The sequence below is a fragment of the Ambystoma mexicanum genome, chromosome 10 (genome assembly GCF_040938575.1).
Source record: "Ambystoma mexicanum isolate Mex_15411 chromosome 10, UKY_AmexF1_1, whole genome shotgun sequence".
NCBI classification, from domain to species: domain Eukaryota; kingdom Metazoa; phylum Chordata; class Amphibia; order Caudata; family Ambystomatidae; genus Ambystoma; species Ambystoma mexicanum.
The window spans coordinates 234,070,757-234,094,551 of record NC_090932.1 but is presented as its reverse complement, the minus strand read 5'-3'; the positions used below and the strand labels follow the sequence as shown (position 1 = coordinate 234,094,551).

At 47.2% G+C, this 23,795-nt stretch overlaps 1 protein-coding gene across 6 annotated transcripts in view; it reads left to right on the top strand.

Annotated features, from left to right (window-relative positions):
• The first annotated feature begins 800 nt into the window (after positions 1 to 800).
• LOC138491311 (outer mitochondrial transmembrane helix translocase-like) overlaps positions 801 to 23,795 on the top strand; it is a 444,827-nt gene continuing 421,832 nt past the window's right edge. For 2 of the 6 annotated variants that reach the window (XM_069617760.1, XM_069617756.1), the window contains exon 1: positions 912 to 1,086. The gene's annotated coding sequence lies outside the window, so the exon portion shown is untranslated. The other 4 variants (XM_069617755.1, XM_069617757.1, XM_069617759.1 and 1 more) reach the window with 4 other exon arrangements.

Below are 23,795 nucleotides of genomic sequence, written 5' to 3'. Positions count from 1 at the left end.
AAGCAGGTAAATGAGGCTCAGGAGGACCGCGCTGGGATTGTCTTCCTCGTCGCCAGTGTCAGTATGAGCAGCGCTCATAAGGATACAGCCATGACTTATCGTAACAGGATGCACACGGCGGCTGACAATAAGGAGGCCCACATGATAGGTCTGGTCTCAACTCCAACTTTATTATAACTCCCTGACCCCTTCCTGTTCCCCGTCACTTCCCCTTCCCTTGGGAACCGCACCCACCCTAACCTGACTCCCACATAAAATGTGGATAGATAGAACTAAATGTCTGAACATGACACCAAGACTCAACAGAACATCAAAGAAGGTGAACTGACCCGGAAGTCCCAAATATTTATAGGCTATTGATTAGTTACAGCACACCTGTGGACACCTTCACCACATGTGTTTTTCTTGTATGTTTTTTTCTTTCAAGTTAACCTTTAATCTCTGCTGCTTGCAGTTTCAGTAAAGACGTTATAGCAAAATCTAAGCCTCCATTAATTTGATTAAAATTACGATTTTTGTACACCTAGCTAAGCTAAGAAAATCGCAATTCTATGCTAAAAGCCTGGCTAAAATGACCAATACAATTCTAAGAAGCCTTGTAGCTTCGTGTCGAATGTGTTTTATAAATAAATATATTCTGAGCCGTGTGAATAAGAAAAGGGTAGTCCTGTATATATTCCACCGCTATATACAATACATTTCATATGGAAATTAAGCTAATACAGGAGGGGCAAGGGCAGCGATGCTATTGGTCGGGTGCTCAAAGTCCTTGAGAGCACACGGCGTTGGACGCTGAGCGTGGGGAACGGAGACAGGAACGCTCGCTGACAAAGCTAAAAGGAAAACGGTCATATACCGCCCACCATCCACGGCACTGCGGTTTGGTAAAGGTTGTCTCGCACACTCCCGATTCCCATCCCGTAGTCAGGGAGCCGCCCCTCCTCCCTGCACGTATTGTCATTCCTGCCCCCTCATTGGAGAATTCCTGTTTTCCCTGCAGAGTTGAGCAGCCCTTCCCTTCCGGTGTAATAATATGATGTACGCTCGCCAAGACAGCAGGGTTATCCGTGTTCCTGATCCGTCTAGGTGAGGACAAGATTTGAAATGGGCAGGTTTGAAAATCACTTATGATAGAGACAAGGTGAAGGGATTGGGAAAGGAAGCAGGACAGACAATTGGTTACATTGGAGTTGATTTTAGGACGAGGCGTTTCAGTTTTATAAATTGGCGAATTACTTTGGTCTTTATGAATGCGTTTATTGTGGAAGGTTATTCGTGCAGAACACAAGAGGCAGGAACATAAGAGCATGATTCGCAAAGATTTTCATTGGGTAAAATCTGGAAGTGGTTGTGAAACTGTGGCGGTTGGTGATTTTTTTTAAATGGGGGGGCGGGCATACATATTTTCACAGAAGAGCACCAGCGGTCGCCGCGACCGAATGCAGCGATCAAGCCTGGCTCTGGGGTGGTGGGAGGGTTATCCACATTGACATGTGTAGAAATAGCAGGTTAAAATGGTGCTCATAGAGCATACCTTTTGTGAAAAATTGGGTAAGAAACAATACGATTTGCAATTGGTTCTGTTGGGGGAAAATATGAAAGAATCGAATGTGACGTCCCCAACAGTACAAAAGAGCCTTTGTCCACTAATTTTTTTTATATATATATAAACACACTTTATGATACATGTGTACAATATATCCTATATTTTGCCACTGTAAGAAGACATCGGGCTTTATAAGTTTGGCAGTGTGGAAAAAAAAAGGATGTAATTCAGTTACCACCACTTTTTTTGACCGTAATGGAAATTACCACCGTTTTTTACGCACTGCCAAATGATAGGTTTTGGAAAATGTACCACCAGTGGTATTACTGTGCTGCAAATCCATTGATTATTGGAGGAAACGTGGCGTATTCATCTCCAGCTTCTTGCTGTAGGTAAATCCTACACTTTGGCTAAAAAAGAATATGCAGATTTACTATGCATTTATAGCGCCAGTGGTAAATCTGCCAGAGATTCCCATGGAGTCCTATAGACTCCAAAAATTGCGAATTACACCACCCTTCAGCCACTTGTATTCCTGTGGTAAACCCCATGGGACCAAGTAGGGGCAACGATAAACGATTTGTCGGTAATTCGGTGGAATTACCACCAAACTCGTGATGAGGCCCATTGTTATGCTGGTAATGTCACTGTAAGAATACTCCTACAGACTGTGCCCAATAATAACATAATTTCAATGGAATAACAGTTACTGTGCCAAGTAACTCCAGTATTGTCACTGTAACAGCACACGCAAGTCTGCGGTGCCAAAATGCTAGCATTGGTAGTGTAATCAGGCAGTTTTTTTTTTGTGTCAATATATGCTAGTATTCCCACTGGAAGCGCACACTCTTATTGTCTATACCAATTTATCCCAGTATTGCCAGTTTAGCGAATGCACTTTTGGTGACTGTGCCTGTTAATACCTGCTATGGCAGTTTAAGAACACATCCATGGTAGCTGTATCTGATAACGGCAGTGTTGTCACTTTAAGAACATAATTATGGGTGCTTCCAATAACACTGCACTGCCACTGAAATTAACAATTTTCATACTTGCTCTGCCAATATATGCCAGAATACTGCCGTGTGAAACTTGGTCTTGCAGTGAAGATTGCCATAAAATAATCTGATGGCTCCCCTTTCTCCTCTACTCTTTCCAATCAGTCACACTACCATCTCCCCTTCAGGCACCGGCCCTGATGCCCACAGTGCAAATACAGCATTCACACATAGACTCAGACATTTAATGTTTTGCACACTGGAGCACTTTGATGAATATTCGTTACTCACTTAAGAAATATCAAGATAAAAAATATATGCAAACAAGATCTACAGCTTGATTAGTCCTAAAATTCTCTTTTCTCCAAAAGCGATGCTTTTTGTTTGTTTCCTAACAAATGCATACATGTCAAATGCATTTTACACCTTTTATTAGACTCAACCAAATGTTTGGAAATTAAAAAAAGTTAAAAAAATGCTGTTATGACTGTGGTATCATGTGAACCGCGTGATGATGTGTGACGTCATCACATGGACAAGGAAATAAAGAGACCAGCTTGGCGACTTTTCGGGCAGACTGAAGCAAGCCCCATGAAATAACAGAACTGCGTCTGTCATACTTTATGCATGGCGCTCCTCCACGGAGGCCAGTGCTTACTGCCTCCTAACATTGACGATGAGGGATGTCCAGGACGCGCACCTGCCGGTCGTGCAGATCAGAGGCGTCCGGGCTACCGATCCACACAGTGTACTTTTCCTCAGCCCGCAACAGGATTATCACATGCTCTGTGCATGCCGGTAAGCAGTCTTGTGCAATATCAAACCTCATACCAGTTATTACTGGCAGTTGGCAGAATTTTTGGACACCGAAAGTGTCGCACAACCATCCAACCCACAGAAGAAGGGGGGGCAAAAACACCCAGGGGTTGGCGTGGCTCTCTCCGAAGGGTGCTTGTGCGCCGCCCCTCGCCAGACACACCACACCGGCTGCAGCTCCATGTACATGGAGTGCCCCGTTGTGCTGTTGGGGGCAATCCCAGTGCCCCAAAATGGGCAGAGGCTCTTCCAGGAGTGCCTGCACACCCCAACGAGTGTCCAGTGCCAAAAAGGGGCAGAAGCTCCTCCCAAGAGTGCCTGTGCACCCCAACTAGTAGCTGTGTCGATCCACACACATAAGGAGAAATGTCAGCAGAAGACACTGCTGCACCTGTTCCACCACATGATCAAGGGGGGTCCTCTGAACAACGTCGATCACTCGCACCTGTGTGCAAGTTTGACTTCGACAGAGCCCCAACCTCACTAGGGCCACATTGGGAATTATGGCGGGAACGCCTAGATATGTACTTTAATGCCACGGGGGAGAAAGACGATTGGACAAAAAAATGTACCCTGATCTATTCAGCAGGACCTGCGGTCCACAGGCTGTTCAAGATCCTGCGTTCCACTGATGATTCATACAACGCAGCTGTCAAAGTGCTGACAGACTACTTTGGTGCAATGGTGAACACAGACTAGGAGAACTGCCATGCAACAAAGTGAGGAAAACCTGGACAAATGCCACAGTCGGTTGAGACAACTAGCTACAACCTGTGGGTGGGACAACGAACAGGAAGAGGCGAGACTCCAGATCATTATTGGCTGCCACTCAGTAAAATTACGGAAGCAAATCTTGTGTGAGCCAGGAATCGCACTCCCTCGGATCCTTTAGTTGGGACGCTCCCACGAACTAGCAGATGTCAGAGCCTCCAAGATGGGATCGGCCCTGAAGTCGGTCAAACTCGAGTGTGCTCAGTGGGGAGACAAATCCCGAAAGCCTAAGGAACAAGGAGCACCTGGCGACAGAAGAAACAGCGGAACCCCGCAACACCAGCTCCCTGCCCACAGTGTGGGTATGACCTTCCCCATGAGAGGGACTGCTCAGCAAAAGGGTACACCTGCACAAGGTGTGGAATTCCAAATCACTTGGCCAGAGTATGCAGATTCCCACAAGACGACCCAGTCCGCCAACACTATGTCCACTGAATCACAGATGGACCCTCCAGGTGCAGGCATAGGTGGTGAGGAAGAAGATGTTTTCTTCATATCAGCCGTACTCGCAGTCACCGGCCGAGGAAACCCTTATGCGCAGTGACCATTTTGAACACCCGTCCATGTGCTTCTCGACACGGGTGCCTCGGTCAACGTCATGGCCGACGAGAAGTACCAGACGTTAACGGGGCCACCATCACTTCCAGGAACGAGAGTGCGCATATTCACTTTTGGGGGCAAAACCCCCCCTACCACTAGAAGGCGCCTTAATTGCCGCTGTTCCAACACCAGGGTGTCTCCAAACAAGCCACATTCTACGGGACTAAAGTAGCAACCCAAACACTACTTGGCTGTGCAGCAGCAGAAGCCCTGGGACTCATTAATTTCATCCATGGAGTGTTTGTTGAAGACATAAAGATTCTACTACAAACATTTCAAAATGTATTCACAAGAATCGGGCAGATGGAAGGCAAACCAATCCTGCTCAACATTGATGAAACAGTTCAGCCGGTGGCGTTGAAACACCGAAGAGTGCCTTTCCACCTTTGCGAGAAGGAGATAAAAAAAAAAAATAAAAAAAATGACCTCGACATCATCGAGCAAGTTGAGGGGCCCACACCCTGGGTGTCGCCAATCGGCATTGCCCATATACCTAAACAACCAGACAAAGTCCCTATTTGCGTGGACATGCGACTGCCCAACAAGGCAATTAGAAGAGAAAGACCTTTGACCCCCACACTGGACGTCCTCATTGCAGAACTGGAAGGGGCAACAGCCTTTTCCAAACCTGACCTTTGCTCAGGTTACCACCAGCTTTTCCTCCACCAGCACAGTAGATAAATCATGACTTTCACAACCCATGTCGGCCTCTACAGCTATAAAAGGCTGTACTTTGGCATCTCGTCAGCTGCAGAGGTGTTTCAGAATACCGGAACCTTGAATGTGAGCGATGACATCCTGGTGCATGCCAAGTCCGAAACTGAACACCTGGAGCGCCTAGAGAAAGTCCTGTCGAGGATCCAGTGCTTAGGCCTAATTCTCCATTGCGAAAAATACAAGTCTCTGAAGAACAAAATTGAGTTTTCCGGGTTCATCTTCCAGGAAGGACTATCCGCTGACTCAGCGAAGGTCAGGGTCATCCAGGAAGCCAAACTCCCAGAATCAGTTTCAGAGGTAAGGAGCTTCCTGGGGATGGTCACTTACTGTGGCCGTTTTATAGGGAACATGGCCACCCTGTCTGAACCCCTAAAAAACCTCACAAAGCAATCCAGAGCATGGAGGTGGACAGCCTTGGAACAAACCTCATTCGAGAACATCAAGAAGGCACTGTCAGGAATGCATCCTAGCGTTCTTCGACCCCCAAAAAGACCGAGATCGTTGTTGATGTGAGCCCTTTTGGACTTGGGACCATCCTCACCCAGACTAATAGAGACGGCTCACCATGCACTGTGGCATATGCCAGCCGAGCACTCTGTCCAACTGAGCAGAGATATTCCCCGATTGAGCGCAAAGCTTTGACCGTGCTGTGGGGATGCCGCCATTTCCATTTATATATCTATGGGAAACCGGTGAAAGTGGTCACGGATCACAAACCCCTTTTACCCATTTTGATGGGTGGGTCAGCCAACCCCCTGCCACGTATTGAAAAATGGTTGCTCGCACTCTAAGTACAATGTTGACCTCAAATACAGGCCAGGACAGAACAATGCTGTGGATTACCTATCCCGTCACCACAAAGCGACAAATGCAGTCTCCCCCCCCCCCCCCCCCCTGTCGAGGTGGTTGCTGCTTCAGCAGAACAACACCTACTGCTCATCATAGAAAGCTCAATCCCCAACTCGATGGACGTTGCCGAACTCAAGGCAGCATCGAGGCACAATAGGTGTTTCCAAATCCTGCGCAACGCCATGGAATCGGGACAGTGGAAATCAGCTCTTGTAGACCTAAGCTCAAGGACGCAGGAATACAAAAAATACCCTAGAGCAACTATGGAAAGTGCGAAGTGAACTAACGTTTACGGATGATGGCCTCCTCCTGAGAGGGCCCCACATTGTCATCCCTACTGAACTAACTAACAGGGTGATTACCCTTGCCTACCCTTGCCCATCACAGTCATCAAGGCGCTACCAAAACAAAAAGCTGCCTCGGGCCCAAAGTCTGGTTGCTGGCACTTGAATCGAAAGTAGAGGAATTAATATGTATCTGTAAGTGGTGCCAAGCAGCTGCTCCAAATAAAAGGGAACCATCCATCCAGTGCATGCCTTGAAGCGAAGAACCGTGGGAAACCATTCACATGGACTTTAGCTCAACACAAAGAGACTCATACTTCCTGGTCATGATAGACCAATGGTCCCGGTACCCTGAAGTTGAGTTTGTCCCGTCCCAGGCTCTACAAGAAGTAATACCAGTGATGGAGAAGATGTTTGCTACCCGTGGGTTTCCCAAAACGATATGCTCGGACAATGGCTCCCCATTCCAAAGTGCGGGTATAGAAGAATTCCTAGCAAAAGAACTGAACACTGAAAATTCACACGCGTATGGCCATGTGCGAACAGTGAGGCAGGCATAGCATATGGACAAGGGACATGTGAGAGAGGAGCCATGTTTCAATTTTTACTTGAGTATAGAGCCAACCCACACTGCTCCACAGGTGTGGCCCTGGTGGAAGCCTTATTTCCCATTAACGGGAACGGCAGAGTTTGTCGCCTACGATCTCGCACTAAATTGCTCCATATCACCACAACCCCCTCCTTGCACCTAAATCCAATGACCTATGGCAAAACAAAAAATTCAAGCTACCTACTACCGTGTCCACAAAAAAAAACCTTAATAACTCTCACACTCAAACGCCCAAGATTGTTATCACAGTGGAACCCAAGCCACCCACTAATATCTAATGTGCCCTCATCAACGGCCGTTCTCTGGGAGCTCATGCCATCGAAATACATGACTAATTATCTGACAAAATCTTAATTTACTAGTAATTACAGAATCCTGGCTTTATCAAGCATTGGGACCTCTGCTATCCCTGGCTATCCTACCCGACTACACTATCCTCAGAGCTGATAGAACCCATACCATAGGAGGTGGTGTAGCCATCATAGCTAAGAGCAATCTGCAATTTAGAGGTCATTGATGGCACTTGATCTATGAACTACTGCTAGACAAACTCACCTTGAATGAGAAAACTACAATTAACTTTGTAGTTGTTTACAGAACACCTAGCTCAAATAGTCCACCTGAAATGGACATCCCACTTCTTCTTGCACCCTTCATTAAACCCAACACGAAATGCATTATCCTTGGAGACCTGAATTTAGGCTTCAATGACGACCAAGACCTCAAAGTTGCTGCTTTACACTAAGCACTCAAAGCTCTGAACTTTTCCCAATTGGTGAATGCTCCCACTCATATCAAGGGCAGAACCCTTGACTGGATCCTCTCATTAAATACCAGATTAACTATAGATACCATCACTCCCCTTAGTTGGTCGGACCACTTCTGCATCAATTTCAATCTCACGAGTGATGAATCTCGTCCGCCCAAGACAATAGTAATGGATACCTTCGAAACTAGAAACCCCCGAAAGCTCACTGTAGAGAATTTTATCCCTACTCTTAACAAAAAATTAGCAACTAACCTAGTCACCAGTAACGACCCAAGTACCATTGCCAATTACTACCACAGACGCCTCACCCTTATCATTGACGAAGTAGCACCTATCACAACCAAAACATGACGTGCCAACAAAAATTACCATTTCTGGTTTGACGAAGAATTAGCCATCTTAAGAAGGACCAAACTCTCCTTGGAACATGCCCATAACAAACACCCTTGGCTCTGTCAAAGCTTTTAAGGATGCTAACATAAGCTATAAATCAGCCATTATCTCCCACAAAGCCAATGCCTACAACACGTGCATCAGTAATGCCCAATCGGATTCATAAGAACTGTTCTCTATCCTTAGAGAATTGGAAAATCCTAACCCAATTGCGACCCACACTAATTCCAGAAAAGAGTGTTGCACCACTATTCAGGATGCACTTGCCTCCAAAATTTTTGTTACAAAAGAAAATAAACACCAAAAGACTGTCATTAGAAGATGCAAACGTTTTAGTCACTAACCCCCTCCCCACCCCTAATGCTAACACTAACTCCCTATTCCATTTCTCTCCGGTCACTCAAGAACTAGTGCTTGACACCATTTCCAAGCTAAAAGCATCTAATTGTAAAGGGGATAACGTCCGAGCTAAATTAGTCAAAGCATGCGCATCCTCCCTCGCCCCCACCATCACCAACTTTGTCAACTCCTCTTTTAACACCAACACAGTCCCAGCCAGTATCAAAGAAGCCTGGGTCACACCACTTCTAAAAAAAAAAAAAAATCACTTGACCCTACAGTACCTACCAATTATCATCCAATAACAAAGGTCCCATTTCTACTCAAACGTATAGATAAAATATCTTATACACAAATACAAGCTCATCTTGAACAGAACCAGTTACTTGGAACCTGGAACCAGACAATCAGGCTTTAGGCCCATCATAGCACAGAAACTGCCCTCCTGGATCTCAAAATCCAAATGGACCATATCAGAGACTCAGGGAAACTTTGCATTCTCCTGCTGTTAGACCTGTCTGTCGCATTTGACCTTGTGGATCATGACAAACTGGGCACCTCATTAGCCAATGATTTCCACTTCTCCAATGATGCTACCATGTGGGTGAAATCCTTTCTTGCCGAAAGCACTTCGAGAGTTGCCATAGGCAAAGAAGCCGCTGATCCCATCCCAGTGCCCATCGGAGTACCGCACAGATTATGTCTCTCTCCCACTCTTTTATAATGCTTATACGAAGCTCCTTCTCTGCTTTAGACGATATGGGTGTCATCTACACTAACTTTGCTGATGACACCCAGATCCTTATTTTTTTTTAACATGTTTTTATTTGCATTTATTAAACATACATTTCGAGTTATAGTTCAATCTTATAGTAATTATGTTATAGCGGCTGTGGTGTAGTATTCAAACAACAGTTAAACAACAAACAATAAACAACATATACTGTCTGTAGCTGCCTAAGTGAGTTAGTAGTAGTTGCGGAATAGATGGTGTGGTTTTGTTCTTGTTTTGGTGGTGGTCCCGGAGGCGCCCCGGCCGGGCGGTCCCTCAATGTTCTCTTTGTGGTGTGTCCAGTTTTGTTGATTTTTCAGGGGGGTTTGTTGTCTCCTGTGAGGGAGAAGTCTCTGATTGGAGCCTTCCATGCTTCAAGGGTGGGGCTTGTGTCACTGTCTGATCCTTTGTTTCCTTCGATCCAAGCTTTGGTCTCTGCTGCTGCCCATCTCTTCATTTCCCTGCTCCATAGTATGTATTGTGGTCCTCCAGGTGTTTTCCATGCCATGGTGGTTGCCCTTTTTGGTAGTATGCATGCCAGGTCCATCAGTTTCACTACATGCTTGTGCTTGCTTAGTCAGGGGTATGTGCCCAGTAAACATTCTTGTGGGGACCATTCGTACCTGTGCACCCCCGTCGTCCTGCATGCTTGCTCAATTTTGGCCCAGAATCTTTGTATCTTGGGGCAGGTCCAAACATGTGTATTAAGTCCGCTTGTCCGTTTCCGCACCAAGGGCAATTTGGCGAGGACTGTTTGTTGAATCTTGCAACTCTGAGGGGTGTCATATATGTCCTGTATAGGATGTTCAATTGGATTAGTCTAAATCTGGCATTTCTTGACATCTCTTTAGTGTGTGCCAGTGCCCTTTCCCATTCTTTATCTGACAGTGTTTCCCCTAGATCTTTCTCCCATTTCTCTTTTAGTTCGGTACTGCAGGGTTTGGGCCTGTCTGTTAGTTAGCGGTATAGCCTTAACACCGGTCTCCAACCGTCGCTCAAGTTGTACATCTCCATAAGTATGGGGCTCGTTGTTGGTTCCTCTGGCCAGGTGTCCCATTTTTTTCTTGGCGGTGTGTTTAACCCGTTGATACCATAGGAATTGCCCTTTTGCTAGTCCCACCTGCTCGTGTAGCTCTTCGAACTCTCTGAAACCTCTGTCCTCAAACATGTCTCCCCAAGTATACAGACCCACCTGTTCCCATTTTCTCATTGCCAGTATTTCTGTGCAAGCTTTACAGACATCTGCTAGCATTGGGATGTCAGGTGGATAGGGCTGTTTCAATTAAATTACTGCCTTAGTTCTGTTCCTTACCCGTCTGCCCAGGGTCACAATCATGGGTGGTTTTGCAATGTTCGTTGGAGGGTTCCACAATATTTCTTTGATGTGCGTCGGGGCTATAAGGTGCTGCAGGAGGTTGGTCTCGGGTGTGGTCTCATCCGATAGCCATCTTGTTACGTGGCTAAGCTGTGCTGCCAGGTAATACTTCTCTAAATCTGGGAGTTGTATCCCTCCCTCCTTATATGGTAGCGTGAGTGTGTTCATCAATATTTTGTCTGGCCGCGCCCTATATGAAGTCTTTAATTGATGCTTCTAGTTTCCTGAAGAAGGGTGGTCCAATGTAGTGGCATACGTTTTGAAAATGATATAGGAACCTCGGGAGTATGATCATCTTGGTGATTGCTGCTCTACCCATCATGGACAGCAGTAGTTTGGACCAGAATCTCATGGATTTGTATAGTCAGTTTTTCACGGCTACTGTGTTGCTTTCATGTGCGAATTCCGGTGTATGTTTGATGTTGACTATTAGGTATCTGAACCCCTCTGCCTGCTAGCCTACTCCCACTTGGGGTAGGTCTGTGGGGTTCACCTCTGTTTCACCAGCGGGTATGCGCATGATTTGTGTTTGCTGAACTGTATCCTGGTGTATCGCGCGTAGTTCTCTAGTACTATCGGTGAGTTTGTGTGGTCCACTAAGGTATAGTAGCACAGTGTGGGCATACAGGGATATTATATTGTGTGTGTTACCAACCCTTATCCCAGCGTCAAAGAACTGTTTCCTAAGGTAGATGGCCATTGGTTCCAGCCCTAAAATGTACAACATGGGGGGATAGCGGGCAGTCCTGTCTGGTGCCTCTTTGTATCTCCCACGCCTTGGACACCGTGTTCCCGGTTTTCACTCTAGCCCTGGGGTTGTTATAAATCACTTTTACCCACTGCACAAATCCCTCTCCGAAACTGAAGTCCCTCAACACCTCCTCTTGCCACTCCCAGTATATAGAGTCAAACGCTTTGATTGCATCCAACGTTATTATTGCCAACCGTTACTCGCTCACTAGTGTTTGTGCTATAATGTGCTGTAATCGGCGAAGGTTGGCCGTTGTGTTACGGCCGGGTACGAATCAATTTTGATCTTTGTGGATCAGCGATCCCACCACCCTCGCTAGCTGCTTGGCCAATACGGAGGTCAGTATTTTGCTGTCGTAATTCAGCATCGCCAATGGGTGGTATGAATCGCAGTCCTCTGGGTGTTTGTTTGGTTTTAGTATCGGGACAATCAGTGTTTCTTTCATGCTTTCTGGCAGGGTCCCTAGCTCAAACGCTTCCATAAATACTTTGTGAAGCAATGGCGCTAGGGTTGGTTCATATGCTTTGTAAAACTCTGGCGGCAGGCCGTCGCTACCTGGGGTCTTGCATGTGGCTAGGGATCTGATGGCCTCCGTTAGATCTTCCATGGTTATGGTTTCGTCTAGGAGCTCTCTTTGCTCACTGCTTAGTTTGGGTAGGCCTATTTCTTCTAGTGTTTGTCTAATGTAGGTTATCGTTACTTTGTTGTCAGGGGCATAAAGTTTGGAGTAAAAGGCGGCAAATGTGTCGTTTATTGATTGTTGTGTCATATGTGTTGTGCCGTTATCATCCTTTATTTCATGGGGTAGGTGCTTCGGGTGCTCCCGCTTACACAACCAGGCTAGTTGTCTGCTTGGTTTATCTGCTTCTTTATGTGCTCATACTGTGCGCGTGGCATAATCGAATTTGGAGAGCCTTTCCCATGCCTCTTGGCATCCTGTTCTGATCTCTTTCAGTTTTAATTCATCTGCCTCGGTGAGTTGGGCATTTGCCTCCAGCTGCTTGATTTCCTCTTCTTTGGACTCTAATTCTTGCTTTAGCTGTCTAGGGCCCCCCGCCCCGGCTCCCGCTATTGCCTCTCCCCTTGTCACCACTTTCATTGTTTCCCACAGCGTGGCGGTTTGTCTATGCTGCCCTTGTTTATTTGCACAAATCTCTCTAGCTTGTCCCCAAGTTCGTCCTTGAATGCTAGGTCTGTGAGTGCCATAGCTGGCATGCACCACAGCGGTATGTGGGGGTCTGGGTCCCTTGGTTTTCCATAGTATGGTTAGGTGGGGGAGTGGTCTGATATTTTTCTGCCTAGGTATTGCGCATTTTCTACTTGTGTCATCTGGTTTCTGTCGACAATCCTGGTGTGTAAGTTGTGGGGTGAGGAATAACGCGAGTAACCTCTATCTGTGGGGTGTAGTGCTCTCCAATCGTCTACCAGATCTAAGTGGGCGACCATGGAGTTTAATGCCTGTGTGGATGTGTTTGCCCTCTGTTGCAGTGAGTCCGATCTGTCCAGGGCTGCATCTTTAACTCAGTTAAAATCTCCACCCCCATATAAAAAGGCCTTCTCTGTGGTGTCATTTTGGTGCATATTTGTTTGAGGTGTGCAGATATGCCATGGTTAGGGAAATATGAGTTCACTATGCATACCTTAGTTTGTTCGATCATTCCCCAGATCACCAGGTACCTGCCTTCCTTATCTCCTTCATGTCCTAGCGGTTGGAACGGAGTCTCCGGGCTTACCCACATGAAAACTTCTCTTGCGTATTTAAAGTAGGGCGCTCCTTGCCCCTGTCCGCCCCATCTTTCCTTCAGTTTGATTGTATCTTCTGCCGTTAGGTGTGTTTCTTGGAGCAGGGCTATCAAATTTTTTTTCCGTTGTAAGTAGGATTTGATCCGGTTTCGTCTCATGTAGGAGCCCATTCCCCTCACATTCCATGTCATTATTCTAAGTTGCGTGGCCATAGTCCTGTTTTATTAGCCCCTTTCTCCCCCCTCTTTCCCTTTCCTTCTGCGTTTAGTTTATTTTTCCAGGGTGCTTCCTCTAGTCCTCGGCCGGGCGCCTCCTTGGTTCTGTTGCTGTAGTTTCTTCTGGCCCACTTCCCACCTCTTGTTTGCGGCAGACAGTATAATAACGAGAACAGGTAGCATGTATCAAACTGGTGCACCTAGCAGCTGCGTAGGACGCGTAGCGCTCTGGTGCCCTCGCGCTTTCTAGTCCCATTCAGGGTTTTCAGGCGCAAGCAGTTTCGTGCTGGCAACAGGCCCGCACTGGTCAGTCCATGGGTTAGGGCTGTGTGCTCGGTTGGGGACTTGTTCTGCGGCCATCTGTCTTTGTCTTGGTGCTTTTGTCGTTTCTTTGTGCTGTTTCATATGCTCATGTGGCCTTTTCTTTGTAGTCTGCCAGGTTATTGTGCTGTAACCACATGGTGACCGCCGCAGGTGTTTCTAGGAATATAGCGCCTCCCTTGTGTATCAACTTTAGTCTGGATGGGTACAGTAGCATGTATTTCAGGTTGAGTTGTCTGAGCCTTGCTTTGATTGGGATGAAGGAGTTCCTCGCCTTCTGTACAGCCAGAGTATAGTCGGGGGGGGGGGGTATATGGCAATTTTGCATCTGTCTCTCTATTGTTTCCCCTTCCCTGGAGTATTTGAGGATGGTCTCCCTGCCTTGGAAGTTGAGGATCTTTGCAATTATTGGTCGTGGGTAAGAGCCCGGTGGTGGTCTTTTCTGTAGCGATCTGTGGGCGCTCTCCACCGCAAATCCCTGTGTTAAATGGCTCGCTCCAATTTCTTGCTGCAGTAGGGTTTCAACATAGCCTGTCGGATTCGGGCCTTCTGCTCCCTCGGGTACCCCCGGTATCCTTATGTTACTTCGTCTAGCACGCCCTTCTGCGTCCTCGGATCTTGCTTCCAGCGTGGCCACTTTCTTTTCTAGTTCCAGTACCCTGATCCTGGGGTCCACTGTGTTTTCTGTCGTTTCTTGGAGTGCCGTTTCTGTGTTAGTTACTCTCTCCGCCAGGTTTCGCGCATCCTGTCTCATTAGCTGCATGTCCGTCTTTACCTCTTCAATTTTAGTGTCCATTAAAGTTTTGAGTGCTGCTATGGCTTCTAGTATTTGGCTGTCTTGGTTGGTTTCTTCACACGCAGATCCTTCTACTCATCTCAGGAAACTATGATCAGGTGTCATGATTCCTGCCCCTCATGTCCCCAGCCCTCCAAGATGTCAGGCTGGAGCCAGGCCACGATCACCTACATGGCCCTCAAGGGCTTCTCCATCGCTCCAAAGACCCACTTGGAGTCAGACTTGGCGCTTGTAGCACCAGACTCACTCACTCCCATAGGATAACATTGGGGATTGGACTTTTAGTGCATTGATGGGGACAAGATGGATGCCTCCACATATTTCGGTTCCCAGAACTGCATGTGCAGTCTAGTCTTTTGGGTGTGGTTCAGCCCAGAGACACCTGGGATACCCAGAGACTATTTAAGCCTCGCCCAGGCAGAGAAACATGCTTTGTGCTTTCTGCACCTGCAGCGTGACACTCGCCGTGTTCGGATCGGTCTCCAGTAGGCCTGCATCTTTCTTCTGCGCTCAGCTCCTGCAAGAACAAGAACACCGTTAGGAACAGCCTTACCTTGCGGCGCTTCTGCCCATCATTCACTGCTTCTTTTGTTCTGTGGGCATCTGCGGCAGTGTCATTTCCATCCCGGCACGCCACTTCCTAAGGAAAAGGGAAAAGAACAGAAAAAAGGCATTAGTAAGCTGTTAAACTTCGGGCTTCCCTGCGGTCTTCCCTGCAGAATACGACTTCTTTACAAGCTCCTCTGTGGACCAGATACAGGTTGCCATGGCGCTTGTACAAACTACGACGGACTCCATGTCAGCTGACACGACCTGTACGGGGAAGACGTACGGCAAGATACGCCCCCATACGGCTTTAAAACCACCGTCTTTCAAGGGGCTTGTTGCTGCTAATTAGCGTTACAAGCTACTGTGGTTAAGTCCGTTACTACTTCGTGTCTCCTCCACACAAATTCCTTATCTGCTTTCCTGGTTTTGACCCTTGCCTGACTTCTGGATTGGTTTGCCTCCTCCTTTATTCCTGTCATGCTCGTCTGGCTTTTGACTCGGAACGTAATTGGATTCGGCTTCCTGTTGTCTCTTGCGGTACTACTTTCCAGTTAGCCGCTCCTGGGCGCGGAACCACAAAGCTTTCCTCGCAGAGGACTTGCTGTCAACAATTTGGAACTTTCTACGCTACTCTGGATGCGTGTGTGCTCAGGTACATGCTTATCATTGATAAATCCCATCTCTGCTATTATTTCTCTCCACGACCTTGTTTGGATATTTGTCTTTTGTTGGATTCTGGGACATTGAGTGACTATATTGTGAACTTGTCTTCAAGTGCATATAAACACTCTGCTGAAACTGCACCAACCCGGCACAAGTGCAAGCCTCGTGCCGTTCGGGGCTACTTCCCTATACTAACATTCCTTTCCTGTTTGTTATTTTCTCCTTTCGTTGTCTTCTGTTTTATGGACTACTTTCCTCAAGACCTCCTTATTCAGGTTAGTTGTTTTTGGTTCGATATTTAGGTGGATTGATACTTTAGGAAGGCTCTTTAGAATTATCCCACTCATTTGTGTTTATTCATATTTTTTCTAGATCCATCCCGGGGAAGCTCCACTCCAATACTTACCTAGGTAGTTCCCCGTAAAATACAACTGTTCTGATTACTTAATATCTTTGTATTCCTTTTCAGCATTGGTATTGGCGGTGTGTGTTCTCCCCGCTCTTTTATTCAATTGACGACTTTGTCTGTCCCAACTGAAACAGCAGAGAGGTACATTGTAGAAAAGAGCCCCTCTTTGAGGAAGCCTGAGTCTTGTACTCAGGGGAGCTGGGATGGAAGGCTGAATATCGATTCTTGTACCACCATCATCTCCAAGGGCACTCCTCCACATCTTGGGCTTATTTCGGAGTGGTGAGTAACATAAGCATTCAGCAAATCTTAGCTTATTTTTAAAGGCTGTATGAGCTTCAAACGCTTACCTGAATCCCAGCCGCTCTGGGGGGGGAACTCTGTTTTCAGAACTTATCATCCATCTGTAAGAGGGAAAAGACACTCCAGGTTAGCGTGGAAACATCTAGAGGCGCCGCATACCGCACTTACTCACTGCATTTCTTCTTCATAACCGGCATCCACGCTGAAAACGTTGTGGCACCTATAAGACACAGAAAAAGAACTGTTCAACACAAATACAAAAGGGTCGTATCGCGCTCTCGCTCTCCTTCAGCGCTACTCATCTCAGCAGCACGTCGCCATTCCCCGGACGCCGGCCATCATCTAAGGAAGGTAAGGAACGAAGTTAGAGAACTGTTCAAAAGACTCATTATACTTACCTGTCGGACTCTTGTCAGTGAAGTAACTAGGCAGCAACGAGCCCGCATCAATCAGCACGCCCCTGCGTTGAAAGCAGGACGGAGAGCACACTTTCCAAGAAAACAAGGTGAGCTGTGGATCAAAGGGAAGGGTTGGACCCCGGGGAAGAAGGGGTTCAAGCACACAGAGACAATAGGGAGTTAAACTCTACCAATCCTTTGTTTCAGGCCCAGTCTCCAGTCGAGTAGACTCCAGGGAAGGGTTCGAGGTCGTAAGAGGTCAGAACAGGCTGAGTGACGTCCCCGTGGATACCAGGTGAGCGTTAAATCGGGACACAGTGACCATTAACAAAACTGGATGGCGCTAAATATTCTTTGCTTTAACGATGAAAAGACTGAAATTCTCATTGTGGGCTTTCCTGCCAAAACAGCTGCCCTCCACCCAGACTACTCCTTGATCAATATCGACGGCACTCCAATCCCAGTACTCAAGCATGTTAAAACATTAGGCATATACCTTGACACCAACCTCACCATGTCCAAACATATTGGTATGCTCTCCTCTTCTTCAGCGTACACATTCAAACTCATTGCGCCAAGTCGACAGTTTCTGACTCCGACCAACTGCCTCACCCTGGCCAGGGCATTGGTACTATCCAAGTTGGATTACTGTAATGTTTTATTGCTAGGGCCCTCTAACACCAACCTTAGCAAACTGAAACTGATTCAAAATAAAGCCCTAAGAGCAGCTTTAGGGATAAAGAAAAGTTTGACCATATCACCAAGATAAGGAAGGAGGCCCTTTGGCTACCTATCAAAGCCAGAATTATTTTTAAAACTCTGCATCGCACACAAATGTCTTGCCAAAAAAGGCCCCAGCTACCTCCAACAATGCACTTCAGAAAAGAGAACCTACCAGAACCCTAGGATCTAAGGATAACCTACTCTTAGTGTCTCCCCGGTACAAAAACACCAGAGCGGGGGGCAGCAGCTTCCATGTCTTAGCTCCCAAACACTGGAACTCCCTCCGCATCGATATCAAAAAAGAGGTCTCTCACCCCTTTTTTAAAAAATTGCTGAAAACCTGGTTAACCAATATTAGCACAAATCCCACCTGATGAAGCTGTAAATAATGATGGTTAACGTACTGCTTGTGTAAATATTTTATGTACACTGTATTGTTGTATGACCAATTTCTAAGCTGTCTGTAACCACGCCGTGATACCCCAGGGTCTGGGCGTGTAACAAATGAAAGAATAAAAATAAATAGATAAAATAAGAAGGCACCCTCACTGCCTTCTACACGACCACCTGACCTGAGCCGCGTGATTCTACTGGCCAGCCTCTGCTCATCAGGGCCAATCACGTGCCGGCAGGTGAATGCCGGCCCTCTCCCTAAGGAGCCTCTCCACAAGGAGCACATCCTGTCTGGAGCCTGTCCGGAGGCGTTTGAGGCTTGGGGCACAGGACTCTGTCCACACACGGGTAAGCCTTTCCAGACTTTCAAGCCCTCCCTGATTTTGTCCGATCCGAACCACCTCGCCTCAAGACCCCCCTCATGGGGCACACCTCTGAGGTGCATCTGCGCATTACCGTCATTGGACATTTCGTACTCCCCTGGTCTTAGTTGCTGCAATGTAATGTAACACCGACTATATTACTAAGTGTGTTCAGAGTAAGGCTCACTATAACGCACTCGCTCGTGCAGCCTTCCATCTCAATCTATGCATGTCAGCACCTGTCTCACTATGCCTCTGCTTACCATGTACTAAAACCGTGCACCACCGATACTAACATCACCTCCCTCACACCGCGTCATGGATAATGTTTCTCAGCTGTCCTCAATCCGAGCCATTGTAACCTTGCATTTAGCACAGTTCTTGTATACGCTCTGTCTGCCACGCCTGCTTGCTCTAGATACGGCACTTTGAATACTCTGAGCATACTGTCTCTCGCCCGGTTACTGCTCCTACAGCTGACACAGCATGCAACCACAGCTCCTTGACACTATAATCAGCACCTCACTTGTCGGTTTTTGTATCATTCATCCGACCATTGCATTAGCACCTCGCTCTCACCGTAGCTTTTGAGCCCAGATCTCAACAGTCGTGCACTAGCATTCTGTTTGATCGTGTTCTAGCATTGAGCCTACATTTCACCTGATTGTGCTTTTAGCATTTTAGCTGATTGTGCACTAGCATTTCAGTTGATTATGCATTAGCATTTTATCTGACTGACTGTGTAATAGCTCTCAAGCCCTGATTTCATCTGTTTGCGCACTACCACTTGAACATGTTACATACCGCTGCGCCGGTTCGCGTCCCAGCCCAGTGATGCAGTATTATTGAAGTCCCCCGTCCCCCCCCTCCCCCCCCGGCCGATCCAACTTCAGATATGTTAACCTGGACTCTCGTCATGTTTCCATTTTGCGTGGTCCCTCATGACATCCCATGCAAAGGGTCGCACTTCTTCTCCCACCCCAATGGCCTTAGCAGACCAGCATGCCAAAGACACCATCCTATCCCCTGTCCCACCCCATTTCCTACCCAATAATAAACCCTTTCCAGTCTGTCTTCACCAAGTCTCACAGCACAGCAGATACATCCAGCACCCAAAAAGTAATACAGACCACCCTCCCTGGCATGCCCACACTCAAGAATCTCACTACCAGTAAATCTTACCCCAGCATAGGCACATCAAGACTCGACCGCCTCAGATCCAGAACGCACATCTTCTCGACCCTTCCCAAATCAGACAATAAAAAAAAAACAGCACCAAACCCAAACCAGCCATTCATCTCACACACCCCATACTACCCACCGACCAGACCACTCCCTGCCCTAAAGCCTCCTCCCCTCGCACACTCATCAGAAAACCATGCCATACCTCTCAAAGGCGCACCCATCAACGCAAGGTCCTTAGTCGCCCACGCCTTAGATATAGCCAACATCATCTTCCTCAATGAACTTGATTTCATAGCTATCAATGAGACCTAGCCCCGCCCAGCCTCCGGCCCGCACTAGCGCTAGCTATACCCAATGACTATATAATCTACCGCGCAGCCAGACAAACAGCCAAAGGTGGCGGAGTAGCCATTATCGCAAAAAGCTCCCTTAACGTAAGGCACATACAAAACCAATCTCTCCCATCCGCAGAACTACTCGCCATCAAACTATCCGCAACCCACACAAGCACTATCACCACCCACCTTATCTATATACGGCCAGGCCCCATACTATCCTTCAACGACGACATAGCTCTCCTACTCTCCAACAACACCAAACCCAACTCACAACTACTCATCCTCAGCGACTTAAATCTAGGTTTCAACGACCAGAGAGATGACAAAGCAAACACCATCGCCAACACCATCTCTGAATTGGGACTCGCCCATCACATTTGTCAACCCGCACACAACAAAGGCTGCATCCTTGACTGGATAGCTGATCTCAATTGCAATACCACCATCCTTTCCAACACACCTGTCACAGCCGCTGGCGACTGGCGTCTGTGGAGAAGGTGGAACCAAAGACGCCATTAGAATGTTCCGTCACGTTTTCTCCCTTCTGCGTGCCACGGTCTAGTTGTTTCCCAAAATGGCCTCTGCCGTTCATATATCATCATACGGCAGTCGGCAGCTCTGCGCGTTGCAACTGAGTTATTTTCCTGTTCCGTTGCCTGCGCTAGTTTGCCTTCCTATTGTGACTACATTTCGCCCTCCAGCGACTGTTTTCCATTCCTCCCTTCTGCCCGCTTGCTCTCCCGTGTTTTTTCCGCTATTCCCATTGCCTCCCGTTGCCTCCTCCCCTGCTGCTCCTTCCTTTGCTCTCTTGGTTCTCTCCTGGCTTCCCTGGTATTCTCTCGTCTCTTCCGCCCAGGCGCTGTGTTGTTTCACCTGCTTTCCTGCTGCCATCGACCGCCTGTCTGCACGGGTACGTTGGCCACACAGTTCCCGTATCTCCGACGGAGGAGTTCTTAGCTGCTCTCCTGCTGTCATCGACCGCCGGTCAGCACGGGTACGTTGGCCTCACGGTCCCCGTATCCCCGGCGAAGGAGTTACCAGACATCGCTGAGGATCCGGCGGATTTCCATCACACCTGCACCCACTCCGGACCAAGGTTTTTTTTTCGGTCCAACGGCTTTTTTCCCCTCTGGCTGTCGCGGAGGGGAGTCACGGTGGGTCTCTCTATCTTGGAGTCACGGTGGCTTCCTTCCGAGGCATACCCTATCTACTAAAAAAGAAAAATCCATACGTCAGACTTTCCCGCAGAAAGAAGTTGGGCTATTCTACCTCATCAGGTGAGGAGGAGGAGGGGAGAACAGGGGAACGCATTAATACCAGTGAAGAAGAAGATATTGCAGACCCCGTAGATCATTGTGTTAGTCCTGATAACACCATGCGCCTGGACCGACCACCACCTCATCACTTTCACTATCAACAAAGGCACTCAAACACCTGGTCCTCTTCCTAATGCTCCAACTACACCCACAAGAAATAGAAAAAACATCACAGTAGAGAAACTCCTCCCTCTACTCCAACCTATCATCGACCTTTGACCCACCATCACTAACCCCACTGAACAAGTGGAGCTCTACAATACAACCATACTTAAGGCCATAAACACCATAGCACCGCTTAAACTACGGAAAGCCAAACCATGCGCGCATCTCAACTCCTGGTTCACCCCTGAACTAAAAACGCTCTGTAAAACTAAAATCAAGCTGAATTAGCATGGAAACAGACACCCTTCACTAACAAGACATTCTATGCACTTGGATCCAATATCTACAAGTCAGCAATAATCCAGACTAAAAATAACATGTACAATGAAAGAATCTGTAACGCCAAATCCAATACCAAAGAGCTTTTCAACATCCTGAGGGACCTCGAATCCCCCTCCCCCATTCCAGATATATGTACCAAAGACATCTCTTGGTGTACGAACATACAAGAAGCTCTCCTAGGCAAAATTGACATGTTACAAGCCAAAATCGAGTCAAAGAAAGAAAGCCTCACCTTCGCTGATAACCCCACCCCCTCCACCCACACCCCACAAATGGATGATAACGACCTATTCGAATTTTCCACCATAACTACCAAAGAGGTTGAAGACATAATTAACTTGCTGAAACCTTCCAAATGCCAAGGCGATATCTGCCCGACGCCAGTCATCAAAGATGCAGCCAAACATCTTGCTCCTTTCATCACATTCCTCATTAACTCATCGTTCACATCCAGCACAGTGCCTAACAACCTTAAGGACTCTTGGGTTCTCCCCTTACTCAAGAAGCCCACCCTTGACCCGAGTGTCCCTACCAATTACAGACCCATCACAAATGTTCCCTTCCTCCTAAAAATCCTTGACAGAGCTGCCTACCTACGGATGCAGAACCATCTCGAGGAAAACCAACTTACTAGGACTCAGAAAATCAGGCTTCCGCCCTAAACACGGCACTGAGACTTTTCTGATTGACCTCAAGACACAAATGGACAACATCAAAGACAATGGCAAACTTGCACTCCTCCTCCTCCTCCTCGACTTGTCGGCTGCCCTCGACCTGGTCAACCATGACATCCTCTGTAAACATCTAACCTCAGCAGCCAAATTCTCGGACAAAGCCAATGCTTGGATCCAGTCCTTCTTGAATAACGGATCCATGAGAGTTTCTGCACCTACAGCCTCTGCCAAATCAGCACCAGTCACATGCGGTGTCCCTCAGGGCTCCAGCGTTTCCCCCACACTATACAATGTGTTTACAAAACCCCTCTTTGACATACTGGACCGTCTGGGCATCATGTACACAAATTATGCAGATGACACTCAAATACTTATCCCTTTAACAGGCAACTACTCCACTGACAACACAGCACTCAACAATATCTACTCCATTATTCAAATTATACCAGACATTCCCTATCGATGGAAACAACATCTCTGTCTCCAACAGCGCCAAAACCCTTGGGATCTACCTCGACTCATCCCTCACACTGACAAGACAGATCAACTCCATCTCATCCGCCACTGCTTACACTTGTAAGCTTATTAATGCCAGCAGACCGTACCTCTCACCCTCCAACTTTACCACATTAGCTAGAGCGCTAGTTCTCTCCAAACCCGACTACTGTAACGCTCGATATCTGGGTACCAGCCAAAACAACATTAACAAGTTGAAAGTTACTCCCTGCGAGCAGCTCTGAACATACCCAAACATGAACACATCTCGGACACCAGACGATCCTGCCAATGGCTATCTACACCTCAGAGAATTGAACAGAAAACGCTCTCGCTCACACACAAGTGCCTATTCAACCAAGCACCCAGATACCTATCAGACAACTTCCCACACCACATACCATCTCGCCCAACCAGATCAGCTCAAACACACTGTTTAACTATCCCCAGATACAAACTCCAAAAAGGAGGAGGCTCAAGCTTCCCCGTGCGTGCCACTAAACTCTGGAACTCACTGCCACTGGATCTTAGATCTGAACCGTCCTTTCACCGATTCAGACACAGCGCCAAATCCTGCTTACTGACCAAAGAAGCCTAGAACTCCCAATACTACATTGTTATCATACCTATTGCCTGCAACCATGTAAATTATGTATTATTACCAATGACTTTTGTTTGCCACACCTTGTCCATAACCCATAACTGCTTGACGATGTTCTAAACTTTCTGTATTGTCAACCTACGGACCATGTTGTATTATATTGATATGTTGTAATCATTTCAAGCGCCTGGATGCCCCAGGGCCAGGCGACGCTATACAAATAATAAACTAAACTAAATAAGAGGTGCCCTCGCACGTTTCTACCCCGAATTAG